This window comes from Hyla sarda, chromosome 6 (genome assembly GCF_029499605.1).
Source record: "Hyla sarda isolate aHylSar1 chromosome 6, aHylSar1.hap1, whole genome shotgun sequence".
NCBI lineage: Eukaryota > Metazoa > Chordata > Amphibia > Anura > Hylidae > Hyla > Hyla sarda.
The window spans coordinates 49,452,089-49,464,655 of record NC_079194.1 but is presented as its reverse complement, the minus strand read 5'-3'; the positions used below and the strand labels follow the sequence as shown (position 1 = coordinate 49,464,655).

General features: G+C 44.4%; 1 protein-coding gene across 1 annotated transcript in view; it reads left to right on the top strand.

The window, feature by feature from the left end:
- The window catches only part of HMCN1 (hemicentin 1), a 443,635-nt gene that overhangs the window by 37,118 nt on the left and 393,950 nt on the right, over positions 1–12,567 (top strand). The gene's annotated exons all lie outside the window — the stretch shown is intronic.

The window sequence follows — 12,567 nt, the reverse complement described above, 5'->3', positions numbered from 1 at the left end:
GCTAGGCAACCGACGCCGTGTGGGACGCCGCTTGCGTGTGAGTCGGGCCCCCCTTTTCCAAAATTCCATATAAAAAAATATGTAACCATAATAAAAATAAGCATATGTGGTATCGCCGTGTGCGTTAATGTCCGAGCTATAAAAATATATTGTTAATTAAACTGCACGGTCAATGTTGTACGCGCAAAAAAATTCCAAAGTTTTTGGTCAAAAAATTAATAAAAAGTGATCAAAAAATCTGATCAATACAAAAATTGTACCGCTAAAAACTTCAGATCACAGCGCAAAAAATGAGCCCTCAGACTGCCCTGTACACGTAAAAAATAAAAAAGTTATAGGGGTCAGAAGATGACAATTTTAAACATATAAATTTTAGGTAATGTAGTCGTGATTTTTTTCCAGAAGTACGACAAAATCAAACCTATATAAGTAGCGAATCATTTTAATCGTATGGACCTACAGAATAAAGAGAAAGTGTCATTTTTACCGAAAAATGTACTGCGTAGAAACGGAAGCCCCCCCTTACAAAATGGTGTTTTTTCTTCAATATTGTCGCACAATGATTTTTTTTTTTTTGCTTTCGCCGTAGATTTTTGGGTAAAATGACTGATGTCATTACAATGTAGAATTGGTGGCACAAAAAATAAGCCATTATATGGATTTTTAGGTGCAAAATTGAAAGGGTTATAATTTTTAAAAGTAAAGAGGAAAAAACGAAAGTGCAAAAACGGAAAAACTGCATGATCAAAGGCGCAAGCGAAAAAATTTTACAAAGTCCAAAAATGCATATTTTTGGTCACTTTATACACTAGAAAAAAATGGATAAAACACGATCAAAAGGTGCCATCAAAATAAAAACTTCAGATCACGGTGCAAAAAGTGAGCCCTCATACATCCCTGTATACGGAAAAATACAAGTTATAGGGGTCAGAAATGACAATTTTAAACATATTAATTTTGGTGAATGTAGTTAGAATTTTATTAAAGTAGTAAAATAGAATAAAACCTATATAAATTAGGTATCCTTGTAACTGTATGATAAAAAAAGATAAAGTGTCATTTGTACTGAAAAGTGCACTGCATAGAATCGGTAGCCCCCAAAATGTACAAAATGGCGTTTTTGTTTTTTTTACTTTAATTTTGCCCCATAAATATTTTTTTTCTGGTTTCGCTGTAGATTTTGTAGTGAAATGATTGATGTCATTACAAAGTAAAATTGGTGTCGCAAAAAACAAGCCCTAATATGGGTCTGTAGGTGGAAAATTCAAAGTGTTATGATTTTTAGAAGGTGAGGAGGAAAAAACTAAAGTGCAAAAATGAAAAATGGCCTGAGAGGAAAGGGGTTAATAATTGATAGTGCTGTATGGGTACAATCAGTTAGTATCTCCTATCAGTACTGCACCATGTAGACTCACCCAGAGTATGCAGGTCTTGAGCGGGGAGGGCACACTGTTGCGGTGCATCAGCACATTACAGCTGGTGCACACGTACAGCCGGTGAATCTCCGACCATGACAGTGAGACTGTGAAGCATTGTGACTGTGAGGCAGAAGTTTGGAGGTGGCTCCTGCTCCACATTTGGTAGTTGCTGGGCTTCTAAAATCTTCTCCTATTACTGTCTATACAGGGAGAGATCATCACAACGTGCCAGGAATACAAACAGATATGGCTCCTGTCTCACTGCCTGATCAGAGTCCCCCAGATCGCTCTGTACCTCAGACCCCTCTGTCCTCTCCAGTCACCTCTGTACCCCAGACCCCTCTGTACCCTCAGACCCCTCTGTCCTCTCCAGACCCCTCTGTACCCCCCAGAACCCTCTGACTCTCCAGACCCCTCTGTATCCCCAGACCCCTCTGTCCTCTCCAGTCCCCTCTGCACCCCCAGAACCCTGTCCTCTCCAGACCCCTCTGTACCCCCAGAACCCTCTGTACCCCAGACCCCTCTGTCCTCTGCAGACCCCTCTGTACCCCAGACCCCTCTGTCCTCTGCAGACCCCTCTGTACCGCCAGAACCCTCTGTCCTCTCCAGTCCCCTGTGCACCCCCAGAACACTGTCCTCTCCAGACCCCTCTGTATCCCCAGACCCCTCTGTCCTCTCCAGTCCCCTCTGCACCCCCAGAACCCTGTCCTCTCCAGACCCCTCTGTACCCCCAGAACCATCTGACTCTCCAGACCCCTCTGTACCCCCAGAACCCTATCCTCTCCAGACCCCTCTGTACCCCCAGAACCCTCTGTCCTCCCCAGACCTACCTGTCCTCCCCAGACCCCCCTGTCCTCCCCAGACCCCTCTGTCCACCCCAGACCCCTCTGTCCACCCCAGACCCCTCTGTCCACCCCAGACCCCTCTGTCCACCACTGTGTCCACCCCAGACCCCTCTGTCCACCACTCTGTCCACCCCAGACCCCTCTGTACCTCAGATCCCTCTGTCCTCTCTAGATCCCTCTGTACCCCAGACCCCTTTGTACCCCAGACCCCTCTGTACGCTCCAGACCCCTTTGTACCCCAGACCCCCTGTCCTCTCCAGACCTCTCCGCCCACCCCAGACCCCTCTCTCCACCACTCTGTCCACCCCAGACCCCTCTGTCCTCTCCATACCCCCCTGTCCTCTCCAAACCCCTCTGTACCCCAGACCCCTCTGTCCATTCTATCTGCCAGGACCTTCCTAATGATGTAGTAGCAGGTCTTGGCAGACAGAATATAAGGTCCTCTGCTGTCTATAGGCTTTGTGCAGCCTAGAGAGCTTTAGGGCCACATTCACACAACTGCATTTTGCAGCGATTTGTATAAAAATAGCGGTAAAATCTCGAAGTTTTTGCCTCGATTTTGCGCAAATCGCAGCAAAATTGTCACGATTTTACCGCAATTTATGTAAAATTTGGCAGTGTAAATGTGGGCCTAAAGCTGTCCAGGAGGCCCCCTTTTGGATTTCCTAGGTTAAACTCCCCCCTAACACCTACCGGCTACATTCTAAAGTCTCCTGTCCCTGCAGGCTTCTCCTCTCCCAGCATGCACTGGGCTTTTAAGGTGGCGGCGGCTGGTGGGGGGCCCTGTCATCATTGGTCCCCCCTACACCCATGCCCTACAGGATCCCTTGTCATTGACAATATTGTTGTTCTCTAAAAACTCAGCAGCGTTTTATAACCGGCCTGTGGCACTCGGTAAGTGTCTGGAGGGGTCTCCCCAGCTCCCCCAGATAGTGGCTGTGATCGGCAAACAGTAAGGCCTTGTTCACACTGCAGAAGGTCTGCCTGTAATTCTGCTGTGAAATTGCAGGTAGAAATTCTTCTTACTAAAATGTATAGTATAATACTGTATAGTGAATGGGTTTCCCGTCCACCCAGTTGGCGTTTTGGAATTTTTGAAGTGGAATTTGTAAACAGAAAATCCGCTTTAAAATATCCTCCTGAAGCGGAATTCCACAAGCGAAAATTCTACTGTGTGAAAACACCCTAATGCTTATACTGTGGAGCAACAAGAATGTGTGCATAGAACTTAAAGGGGCAACTCAATAGAAAAGGTAATGCAGTTCGAGTGGCACCACTAATAATCCAGGACAGGTATACTTGATTAACAAACGGAACTGAAAAGGATACAATAGGCGGGTATTCAGACCTAGGAACCTTGTCCTGCGGTTGTGCTAGGACCAACGAAGCAAGTGTCAGAACAAAGCTGCATATAACAACAAAGACAATCCTGCACTCACCGCCCAGGTACTGTATGTTCAGCTCATCTCAAAACGGACGGCATCCGACTGGCAGGCTAGCTTGGCGTGGGGCGCTCTCTAAGCGCGCCAAGCTAGCCTGCCAGTCGGATGCCGTCCATTTTGAGAAGAGCTGAACATACAGTACCTGGGCGGTGAGTGCAGGATTGTCTTTGTTGTTATATGCAGCTTAGAACTTAAAGGGGTACTCCGCCTAAAACATTTTATCTCCTATCCAAAGGATGAGACAAAGGATAGGGGATAAGATGTTAGATCGCAGGGGTCCCGCCGCTTTGGACCCCCCGCGATCTCCGTGTCGGCAGCTGCAGCGTCCGGAACACGGAAGCTTGCAGCTTCCACGTTGGTGATGTCACGCCACGCCCCCTTCTTTCATGTCTAGTACATAGCTGTCATGCCTCCTCCTATAGACGTGAATGGAGAGGGTGTGGCAGTTCGCTCTGTGCACCAGCATTAGGACCCCACGATCTAACATCTTATCCCCTATCCCCTTTGGATAGGGGATAAGGGTGCTTTCACACCACGTTTTGTACTTATGGTTCCCGAATACGGCTGGGAGGAGGGTGGGCGGGGCTTAATCGCGGCGCCCGCACTCAGCCGTATTCGGGAACCGTATTTAATGCATGTCTATGAGCCGACCGGAGTGAACCGCAGCCTCCGGTCGGCTGCGTTTTCGGCATTATGCAGTTTCCCGACCGTAGGCAAAAATGCGGTTGACCCCGTTTTTGCCTGCGGTCGGGAAACCGCATACGGTTGAGAACGCAGCCGACCGGAGGCTGCGGTTCACTCCGGTCGGCTCATAGACATGCATTAAATACGGTTCCCGAATACGGCTGAGTGCGGGCGCCGCGATTAAGCCCCGCCCACCCCTCCTCCCAGCCGTATACAGGAACCGTTAGTACAAAACGTAGTGTGAAAGCACCCTAAGATGTTTCGAATGGAGTACCCTTTAAGCAAGTCTTGGGGGGGAGGGGGGGGGGCAGCGGGCACTTATCATTGTTTTTGAACAATTTTTTTGCTGTGATTTCACTGGTTTTCCAGCTTGGAAGGCTGTACACTTTATTATGATGATTGTTTTAGTGTTTGGCGCTCACATTGGGGGAGATTTTTCAAAACCTGTCCAGAGGAAAAGTTGCCCAGTTGCCCATAGCAACCAATCAGCTCGCTTCTTTCATTTTTAACAAAGCCTCTACAAAATGAAAGAAGCGATCTGATTGGTTGCTATGGGCAACTGGACAACTTTTCCTTTGCACAGGTTTTGGTAAATCTCCCCCTTTGTCATTTTGTTATTTTTGCACTTGGAGGGGGTATGTCTTAGTATGTGCAGATAGATTTGTTGTATTCATCTTGGGGGAGATTTATCAAAACCTGTCCAGAGGAGAAGTTGCCAAGTTGCCCATAGCAACCAATCAGATCGCTTCTTTCATTTTTAACAAGGCCTCTGCAAAATGAAAGTAGCGATCTGATTGGTTGCCATGGGCAACTGGGCAACTTTTCCTCTGGACAGGTTTTGCCTTTTTTTGCAGGAAGAATCATGCAGGTATGTTCCACTCCCTTGCTGGTGTAGGATGTGGGAAGTTTATTGAGGAATGTATTTTTCCCCATTGTGTATCCTTTTAAAAAGCCATACAATTTCTTATGTTGCATGTGCAATTTCCAAAATTAGATACAGAGACCCCACAGAAAAGCTGTGCAAAAAAATAAATAAATAAATATTGATCACATTTTCATTGGAATGATGAAGCCATCCCTTAGTTAAACGGAAATGAAATCTTCATATTTTACCCCTTGCTCACCAAAAGTAAGTGTCTAATGGTAGCTGACAGCTATATAGATGAAAAGGAAATATGTCCATACCGTACAACTGGCAGGACGGGCCCCACATCTGAGAAATCTGATGAAATACAGTTCTTTACTACGAGATGACTGTCCTGAAAGAAACACTCTAGGTTTTTTATGGCCAATATCAGGCACATTACAGCACTTACAGCTCCATCTGTCTTATTCCAGCACAACTGCATCTATATGTTTTATTACTGTAATTGGGTCATGTGATCACAGAAAATCACAGGGTTTAATGTGTCAGAGGAAGTGGTCAGTCATGGGTCAGCTGACTTCCTGTGAACTACAAGATATCTCCTGCTAGCCTCCAGGCTCCCAGCTCTATCTGTATACTGCTGCTATCTCTATAGAATCAGGATATTCACTGTTCAAAAACAATAAAGGGGACACTTAAACAACACTATGTAACTCCAAGTCATTGACACTTCTGTGAAATCACACTGTCCACTCAGGAAGCAACACTGATTGACAATCAATTTCACATGCTGTTGTGCAAATGGAACAGACAACATGTGGAAATTATAGGCAATTAGCAAGACACTCCCAATAAAGGAATGGTTCTGCAGGTGGTGACCACAGACCACTTATCAGTTCCTATGCTTCCTGGCTGATGTTTTGGTCACTTTTGAATGCTGGCGGTGCTTTCACTCTAGTGGTAGCATGAGACGGAGTCTACAACCCACACAAGTGGCTCAGGTAGTGCAGCTCATCCAGGATGGCACATCAATGCGAGCTGTGGCAAGAAGGTTTGCTGCGTAGTGTCCAGAGCATGGAGGCGCTACCAGAAGACAGGCAAGTACATCAGAAGACGTGGAGGAGGTTGTAGGAGGGCAACAACCCAGCAGCAGGACCGCTACCTCCACCTTAGTGCAAAGAGGAGCACTGCCATAGCCCTACAAAATTACCTCCAGCAGGCCACAAATGTGCATGTGTCCACTCAAACGGTCAGGAACAGACTCCATGAGGGTGGTATGGGGGCCCGACTTCCACAGGTGGGGGTTGTGCTTACAGCCCAATACTGTGCAGGACATTTGGCATTTGCCAGAGCACACAAAGATTGGCAAATTCACCACTGGCACCCAGTGCACTTCACAGATGAAAGCAGGTTCACACTGAGCACATGCGACAGACGTGACAGAGTCTGGAGACCCCGTGGAGAACATTCTGTTGCCTGCAACATCCTCCAGCATGACCGGTTTGGCGGTAGGTCAGTAATGGTGTGGCGGTAGGTCAGTAATTTCTTTTGGGGGACCGCACGGCCCTCCATGTGCTTACCAGAGGTAGCCTGACATTAGCCATTAGGTACCGAGATGAGATCCTCAGACCCCTTGTGAGACCATATGCTGGTGCGGTTGGTCCTGGGTTCCCCCTAATGTAAGACAATTCTAGACCTCATGTGGCTGGAGTGTGTCAGCAGTTCCTGCAAGAGGAAGGCATTGATGATATGGACTGGCCCACCCATTCCCCTGAATCCGATTGAGCACATCTGGGACATCATGTCTCGCTACATCCACCAACGGCCACGTTGCACCACAGACTGTCCAGGAGTTGGCGGATGCTTTAGTCCAGGTCTGGGAGGACATCACTCAGGAGACCATCCGCCACCTCATCAGGAGCATGCCCAGGTGTTGTAGGGAGGTCATACGGGCACGTGGAGGCCACACACACTACTGAGCCTCATTGTGACTTGTTTTAAGGACATTACATAAAGTTGGATCAGCCTGTAATGTGGTTTTCCACTTTGATTTTGAGTGTGACTCCATATCCAGACCTCCATGGGTTGATAAATTTGATTTCCATTGATAATTTTTGTGTGATTTTGTATGTAAAGACGAAAGTATTTCATACGATTAGTTCATTGAGATCTAGGACGTGTTATCGTAGTGTTCCCTTTATTTTGTTGAGCAGTGTATAATAGTTATACACTCCCCTTTCTAGCTCTGTGGGGGAGATTTATCCAATCCTGCCCAGAGGAAAAGTTGCTGAGTTGCACTTAGCAACCCAACAGATCACTTCTGAAAAATGAAAGGAGCGATCTGATTGGTTGCCAAGGGCAACTTTTCCTCTGGACATGTTTTGATAAATCTCCCCCTATATGTATACTGCTGCTGCTATATCTATGGGATCAGGATATAAAGTAGTTATACACCCCCACTGATTCTGTGTTCACATATTTATTTTCTTTTTGCTGCCTTTTTTCTGTTTTTGCCATGAATTTTCCAAAATTGAGGCAAAAATTTTAATATTTTTAATATAATTCTGCAAATCACAATAAAACCATGTAATTTTTTACCACTCATTTTAGAAATTCACAGCCAAAACAACCAAAAAGCAGTAAAAATTTGTAAACAACACATTACAATTTTAAGGTGTGAACACAGTATTCAAATCTTCAGATCTTCATAAATCACCTCAATTGTGATTATAGGTCAAATCATATTTCACCCCATGGCAGTATTTCTCTAAAAAAACACACAGTGAATAAGAAAATGCATCAAAACTACACATAATGTAACCTTAACCCACCTAGGTGTCTAAAAAGTTCACCTGGGTGACCTCCGGCACCAATAGCCTAATTAGATAACCAGGTGCAGTATCAAACACCTGACCCTCAGCCAGAGGATTTATGGGAAACGAAGCCAGCATTTGGAAATTATTTCAGTAATGGAATTACAAGCCAGTATGGCTACAAACTCATGCCTGCCACATCAGCTAAAACAGGTAATGCACAAGAACCCATATATTATCATCTAATAATGGCCTATGCTGCACTATATGAGCAAAAAAAAAAAATAAATAAATAAATATCCCAGAGTGCTTCTTTAGAATGTACTGGCAAAAATAGAAAAGAAGAACAGTGGCCGGCACTCACCATTCAGGAGACTTTATTTTCTTATGCGGTGCATGAATCAAGTGGCAGTGGGCAGGGGTCTTGAGACCCCTGCCTCTGACCCCTGCCCGCTGCCACTTGATTCATGCACCGCATAAGAAAATAAAGTCTCCTGAATTGTGAGTGCCGGCCACTGTTCTTCTTTTCTATTTTTGCCAGTACATGTATCTATTTGGCTACGTGCACCGCCACTAATAGGACAGGTGCTCGAAGTGGATTGACTATTGGGACTGCTTTGTAGGGATCGACCGATTATCGGTATGGCCGATAATATCGGCTGATAATCACGATTTTGGGCATTATCGGTATCAGCAATTACCTTGCCGATAAGCCGATAATGCCCCGCCCCCACCGCGACCGCCCCCCCCGACCCACCGCACCGCTCCCCCCCGACCCACCGTACCGCGTCGCACCCCCCACCCTAGTGCTGGGCGGTATACCGCTATGAACCGGATACCAGTTTTTTTTTCTCCCACGGTATGGATTTTTGCCCATACCGCTATACCGTCGGGCCCCTCCCCCACCCTCCGAGTCAATAAAAAAAATTTAACTTATCCGTAATAGGGGTGGTCCTGGCCATCCATCCTTCCTGTAGTGTCCGGTGGCATTCCGGGTGGAGGGTGAACCGGTCCGGGCTGTCCTTCTCCGGGGGTCATCTTCTCCACTCCGGGCAGGCTCCGGCCTAGTACGCTGCATAGACGCCGCTACGCCGTGACATCAGGTGCGTCGCTGTGCACGAGCGTCACTGCGCAGCGGCGTCTATGCTGCGTTACTAGGCCAGAGCCTGCCCGGAGTGGAGAAGATGACCCCCGGAGAAGAAGGACAGCCCGGACCGGTTCACCCTCCACCCGGAATGCTGCCGGACACTACAGGAAGGGAGGATGGATGGCCCAGACCACCCTGACAGGTAGGGGGAGAGAAGCGGGTGGCGGCGGCGGCCTATGGCACCGCAAAAGCCACTGCAGTGCATTGATTTAAAGCGCCCGCTTTAAATCAATGATCTGCAGCGGTGTCGCGGGGGGATAAATAGCCGATAACTTATAACGGAATATCGTTATAAGTTATTGGCTATCGGCCCTAACCTCCACCGATTATCGGTATCGGCCCTAAAAAAACGATATCGGTTGATCCCTACTGCTTTGTTCACTTAGAGTGGTGTCAGTGCCAGTGCTATTTTGCATCTTCTCAGAACTCTTCTTTAGAATGTACCTGTTGCTTTAAAAAACTTTTTACATGTCCTAGAAACATGTGTGTGTGTGTGTGGGGGGGGGGGGGGGGGGGGGGGGTGAGTGTTCAGATTCTGGATGTTACAAAATATTGGTTGCAGTCTGAACACTCAGACCCCGACCGATCAAAACTTTTTACACATCTCTACAACATGTAAAAAAAAAATTAAAGCGACAGCCCCAGTTTAATTGAGCATGTGTAAACATTAATAGAAGGAAGACATGTAGCCCTTGATTTATTGCATATATTTTCATGCTCTACTCTGTATATTACACAATACATTCCATTCTATCTGGCGTTTACAGCGAAGAATGGGAAACATTTGGTTCTTGTGTGGATGAGGTTTTTGCCCTTAGTTCTACAAATATTTTTTTGTGTCTACAAATTCCTCGTATGTTTCCTGTATGTGTTTTTTTTCTAACCAGTTTACAGTTTCTGGAGCCTGGAAATATGAGATTGTTTTTCTTTAATTAAAAGAAAAGAAAAGAAAAAAAAAAGGAAAAGAAAAGAAAGCAAATGCAAACAGAATTGGAGACAATTTGTTATCCTTCATTCATAGGAAACAATAGGGGGTTATATAGTCATTTATTTTGGCAATTATTGAGCACATCTAGTGTATATAGCATAGTGGTGCATGAAATTTTAGAGTATACAATGAGATAATATAAAATTGTAAGTTAACACTATAAAAAGCCCATCTAGTAAATATTATAACATAGATGTAACCATCATGCATGTTACTATTCTTAAAGGGGTACTCCGGGAAAATTTATATATATATATATATATATATATATATATATAAAAGCTCAAAAGCCCCTTCACTACCTAGATATGTTCCATGTAAACCCTCCTGCCTGATATGCATGGCTCCTGTGGCCCCTCTTGTCTTCTCTAGCTGCTTGATATTCTTTGACATCCTTCTCTCCCCTTTCCTACAACTCCAGCAATCATTGCAACTCTGCTCTGCCAGCTCCCGCCCTCCTGCCCTGAGCGTCAGAGAGAGATTCGGTATCGGATTGGCTGAGACTGCACACACCTCCCAGCTCTCAGCACTAAAGGATACATCATCAGTGCAGGGCACAAACCACATGGTGTGTGTCTCTCAGGAAGGTGGGGGCTGAGGTGTTTGGACAGAGACAGAGTGGATAGCTGGATGGTGTAATTCCTTCACTTCATGCATGTAAGTGACAACCAAAGATAAGAAACTGCTCTATATACAGTAACTAATGAATGATATTTAGACAATTAAATAGGTTGATGAGAGGGAAAGGATGGGCTATGGGTTTAGTTCCCCGGAGTACCTCTTTAATGCAAACATATAACCTGGAGATGCCTTTATATATTTACTATCGCAGTACAGAATAGTGCAGTCTTCTATGCTATCCCTTAATGCAATGTTTCATAACCAGTGTGCCTCCAGCTGTTGCCAAATTGCAACTTCCAGGAGTTGTAATTTGGCAACAGCTGAAGACTCACTGGTTGGGAAAAAAAACACCATTCGATAATAAAAAAAATAATAATACACTGACATATACTGGTCTGACGAAGGCCAAAATGACAGAATGGGACACAGTTGTATGCAGCACTATATGTAGAAACAAGCAAGCTATACAAGTAAAAATAAGCTTTTCTTTTTTTTATTAAAGATCTATGAAGAAAATGTTTTGGCCCCATTAGGCTAAATTTACACACTGTTAAATGAAAGGCAAAAACTAATTAAGTAAAATAAAAAGCAAGCAGTTTTTTTTTTTCTTAACAAGTTAACAAGTATTATTAAAGTCTATGGAAAAGTGGCCATTAGTGCGCACATTGCATAAATAAAATAGAAGTACCGTAATTCCAATGGTGATTACAGCCATTTTTTTAAATCATCAGGGGAAATTTAGAGAAAAAAAAGGCTAAAGTCTAATTTTGACTAAGCAGTCTAAGAATACGTAAGATTTTTAACAATGTTTTAAAATCTGGCGCATCGTAAGCCGCCTACTTTAAAGTGGTATTCCAGGCAAAACCTTTTTTTTATATATATCACCTGGCTTTGGAAAGTTAAACAGATTTGTAAATTACTTCTATTAAAAAATCTTCATCCTTCTAATAGTTATTAGCTTCTGAAGTTTTCGGTCTAACTGCAGAATGAAATTTTTCTCTTCAATTTCATCGCACAATGATTTTTTTCCCCATTTTGCTGTAGATTTTTGGGTAAAATAACAGATGTCATTGCAAATTAGAATTGGTGGCACAAAAAAATAAGCCATAATATGGATTTTTGGGGGGAGATTGAAAGGGTTATGATTTTTAAAAGGTGACTAGGAAAAAACTAAAGTGCAAAAATGGAAAAACCCGTGGTCTTTAAGGGGTTAAAAATCTTAATCCTTCCAGTACTTATCAGCTGCTGTATGCTCCACAAGAAGTTCTTTTCATTTAGAATGTCCTTTCTGTCTGACCAGAGTGCTCTTCTCTGTCCATTTTAGGAACTGTCTAGAATAGGAGGAAATCCTAGGAATCATAGCAAACATATCCTGCTCCTGGCAGTTCCTGACATGGACAGTGGTGTCAGTAGAGAGCACTGTTGTCAGATAAAAAAGAACAACACAACCTCTGGAGCATACAGCAGCTGATAAGTACTGGAAGGATTAGGATTTATAAATAGAAGTAATTTACATCAACTTTCTGGCATCAGTTGGTTTAAAAAAAATATGTTTTTCCATTGGAGTACCCCTTTAAGGACAAGACAGTTTTGGCACATATTTTTGGAGGGCGTGTCTCTTGCCGGTCCCTTTTTCCTGAAGCCATGCCCCCTTTAAAATAATTGATGCATATGGCGTATACAAAAGAGTCATTCTTTTAAAAAGGTTCCTTGCGCCAATTTTTTTAACGCACAAATTAGAACC